Source organism: Mus caroli, chromosome 10 (assembly GCF_900094665.2).
Source record: "Mus caroli chromosome 10, CAROLI_EIJ_v1.1, whole genome shotgun sequence".
Lineage (NCBI taxonomy): Eukaryota > Metazoa > Chordata > Mammalia > Rodentia > Muridae > Mus > Mus caroli.
The window spans coordinates 119,500,117-119,504,455 of NC_034579.1; the positions used below are offsets into that span (position 1 = coordinate 119,500,117).

General features: G+C 47.0%; 1 pseudogene; it reads right to left on the minus strand.

Moving 5' to 3' along the window:
- Nucleotides 1–2,761: 2,761 nt before the first annotated feature.
- Nucleotides 2,762–3,609, minus strand: LOC110302770 (annotated as a pseudogene).
- Nucleotides 3,610–4,339: the final 730 nt, after the last annotated feature.

Genomic DNA, 4,339 nt, shown 5'->3' on the forward strand with positions numbered 1-4,339 from the left:
AAAGGCCATGAAGGCGCTATGTAAACATAGGTTCTAATGTGGAGACTGAGGTACTGTTCACTATAGCCAAGATACTGAATTAAGTATGTATCTATCATGAATAGAGTGGAAAATTGAGTGCATAGTATTTAGTTATAAAATATTGAAAGTCTAGGGGAGGGGAAAACAAGAAAAAAATATATTGTATGAGCTGAGTGTAGCAGCCCACACTTTTAATCCTAGGACTTTGGAGGCAGAGGCAGGTGGATCTCTATAAATTCCAGGCCAGCCAGGTCTACAGAGTGAGTTCCAGGAGAGCCAGGGTTATGTAGAGAGACCTTGTCTTAATGTTTACATGTAGCATTTTTTCATATTATATATAAATGCAAGTCTATCATTTGCAGAAACATGGAGGGAACTGGGAGATATGTTAATGAAACAAACCAGACATAGAAAACCAAACATTACATGTGTGCTCTTACACATGGGAGTTTTAAAAGGAGACTACAGAAGTAGAGATGAGAAATGAGGTGTGGTGGTGTAAGGGTGTTGCTGTAGGTGATTCGTCCACTCTAATTGACACAGGTCCCACACTACCCGCTCCAGTGATATGGATTCCCAAATGAAACACACACACACACACACACACACACACACACACACACACACACACCGCCTTATATTCAATATACTTTAATCAGCTCAATGACTAGGCTACTCCCAATCTTCCACATTGCTAACACCTCCCCTCCCGTACTCCTGAGTTATTGCTTACTAAATCTATATTCCATCTTGCTACCCTAGACCCAGTGGGGGCGGCCCTGGGGCTGCTCTTCCCCGGCTCTTACATGATTGCTATGCTCTCCCTTCTGCAGCTCTCAAGCCTGGATCTTATTCCTCTCCTGGCATGGTGATTCTTCTTTTTGTTCTCCATCCTCGCCTGTGAATCCTAAAGTCCTACCTCTATCTCTCTGCCCAGTCATTGGCCACCAGCAACTTTATTTACCAATCAAGGCCAACTGGAGGCAGGAACCTTCAGCACCTTACGTGCGAAATCTCCTCCAATTTTGGGAACCCAATGAACATAATACAAGCGTTAAACCAAATCCACCACGTAAGGGTCCATGATACCCCAGACTCAAATAGTATGCTACAGTAAGGAGTGTTTTATTCTGTAGAAGTCTAGCATGTCGGGGTCTTCCATTTACCAAGATGGAGATGTCCAAGTGAGCTCACAGGCCCAATTTAAAGCATATTAGGGTAATTCCAGGGAGATGTAGGTGACCTTTATGTTAATTGGTTGGCTCTATATCTAGGGACAATCTAGAATCGTTGCTGGGGGTCAGGGGAGTTAGAAACTGTTGCTAAGGAAACCTGGAAATTGTTGTTGACTCTGCCCTTGCCTCAGGCCAGGTGGAGGGGCCGATTTCTAGTAACTGACTTGCTTGGACTTGTCCAGTTTTAGGAAACAGAAATTTAGACCCAGTCTCCCTACATGCCAGTTTGAAGCCTGTCATGGAGTCAGCCTGTCTCAGCCTCCTCCGAGGCTTATAACCATAATCCTAGCACTTAGGAGATGGAAGGAGGATTCCAGCAATGTGAGGCCAGCCTGGGCTACAGCGTGAGACACTGTCTAGAAGAGGAAGAGAGGAAGTGGGACAAATGTGTGTAATCCCAGCACACAGGAGGCTGAGCAGGGAAGTCATATGTTTGAGGCCAGCCTGGGCTCCTTTTTATGCACCCATGAGATGACCCATATCTGGAGTTTCGTTTTCCACCTCAATTAATGTGGTTTAGAAAATCCCTTACAAACACATCTGAGATTTGTCTCCAGGGTGATTCTGTAATGCCAGGGAAATGCTAGTGATCCCCCCTCGCCCCCCAAAAATAGACAGGAGCCAATCTGATGCAACTCACAGCAGGGTCTTTATTCTATTTGAGCTAGCTTGGCCCGCCCCCCATGCACTGCCATCATGCAGTGGTGGGGGAGCCCCAATTGTCCATCTCGGCAAGGTTTTATAGTAAGCAGCAAGCAGGGAGTACGTGTGCAAGCATCTAATTAGAAAGCTGCTGTGGCCTTTAACATAATTGGCTGGGAGTCAGATCATAAACTTAACTTCTGCTCCCTTCTGCTTTGGTGGAAACAGAAATTTAGACCTAGTCTCCTGTCGTTAGGCAGGGCGTGGGCTTGTAACCTGGGTGCAGGTTTGTTGGGGGGAATAAGCTAGAGAGACACTGGTCTATTGAGGGTGTAACCTGGTCTTGTTGGGGATTGACCTAGAGACTGGAGCTAGACTCTGGTTTTGTTGGGGGGCAACTTGGGAACTAATGCTAGATACCAGCCTGTTAGTTTACATGAGTTCAAACTTAGATCAGGTTCTCTAAAATGGGAGTCTGAACTTAAAAGATTTGGCATCTCAGTTCTAGAGTTGACAGTCTAAACTGTCACAAATTCACCTCATATCCCCTTGATTCCTAGGCCTGATGTGAGCTTTATTCAGACAGCAGACACACCTTTTCTCCATCACCAGTCTTCTCAGAGTGTGCGAACAGGATGTAGTAATCAAGCTTTCAAAGGCCAAGCTCGACAGAGTGCCCTGTCAGAGTAACTGTCCAGAAGAGAGGCTTCAGAACAGAGCAATTCAGTATGATCCAGGCATACACACTGCTCTGTTTGGATAGCTCACAGCACCCTGGGGCCCCACTACCCTGGCTCTCTCTCCGGGCCTGGCCCCTAAGGACTATGACACCAATGACTATAAAATCATAAGTGACACTGAGTTCAAGGTTCAAAGGAAAGAAACAAAGATAGTGGAAAGGGCTCCTTTATCCCAAGGAAGGCAGGGTGTGGAGAGGCAGATTCTGCCCTCCCTGTGTGGCAGCTCAGGCCCTGGATGTGTTTCCCTGGGAGAACAGATGCCCAACTCCTCCTGCAGGGCTGTCAGAGACTGCCCTCAACACTACTGGTGGATACTGAGGACTCACGGGGCCCTGCACCCAAGTGAGCAACTCAGAGAGCAACACTTGCAGGCTCTGAGCATATACTTTCTCTGAGCATAGAGGCAGGTGGGTCCGAAGAGTGCTACCAGGGTGCACATGGATTGTCTGCGCAGCCTCAAAATGCTTCATCACAATCTCTCCCAGAATGTTGGTGGGCATCCCCAGCAGAGTGTGGAGGACACTGTGCGCCTTGCAGTATCTCTGGATCACATAGGCTAGTTTCTCATTTTCCACAAGACAGATAAGTGACTGTGTCTCTGGAGAGACCCTATTCACATCCAGGAAGTGAAGATACTCAAGGCCCAGAGAGCCTTCAGGCAGGCTCTGGAGCTGGCTTAGTTCAATGGTAGACAGTGAGTTCTGAGACTGCTCTTGTAGAATCTGGGCACCCTCTGGACTCTGAGGAATTTCAGGGTGCAGCATCCTGTGGTCTCCCCTAGAGCTGCAAACGTCATGGCAATAGGGGTTGTAGAACACCATTCCTGCTGAGCCTGTGCCCAGCAGCATCTTTTGCAGAGAGGGGTGGTAGGGATACAGGTACATTGGGCCAGCGCCACGACTCCAGGCCCTGAGGGGGGGGGCACATCTGCCCAAACACATCATTTTTAAGTCATTATTTTTCTCCCCCATTCCCACGGGCTAATGGCCATCTCATAATGCAAAAATCCATTCTGTTCTGTTTCAAAAATCCCCATAGTCAAGCTGGGCAGATCTCTGTGAGTTTGAGGCCAGCCTGGTCTACAGGGTGAGTTCTAGGACAGCCAGGGCTACACAGAGAAATCTTGTCTCTAACACCCCCCCCCCAAAAAAAACCCAAATATTAATTTAAATCTCCATAATCTTTTAATAGTTCCAATACTTTTTAAATTTTTAAGTCTCTTCTAAATCTCAAGGTGGTCTCTTCACTGTGAGTTCCTTCCTATAAAATCAAAAGTTAGGTACTTCTAACACACAATGGCACAGGATAAAGGTCCCCATTTCAAAAGAAGGATTGGGGATGCTCAGACTGAAGCAGGACTGAAAGGAGATAAAGAAAACAGCAAACACTAACGTCCTGATGACATCATCACACAGCTCCTGATGGAGTCACAGGCTCCAAAGGACTCGGGCGGTCCCAGCATCTGTCTCTGCCTTCCGCAGACATACAGCCTCTGTCTTGGGCCATTTCATTCTGAGCTTGGGATTTTCATAAGCAGACCTCCACTGATTCTGGCATCTTCAACCTCCTGGGGCCTACAATTCTACTCAGGGTTTGCCTTCATAGCTTTGTGTAATGGCACCTGTAGTGGCTATTCCTGGTTGTCAACTTGACTATATTTGGAATGAACTACAATCCAGAATTGGAAGGCTCACCAGTGAC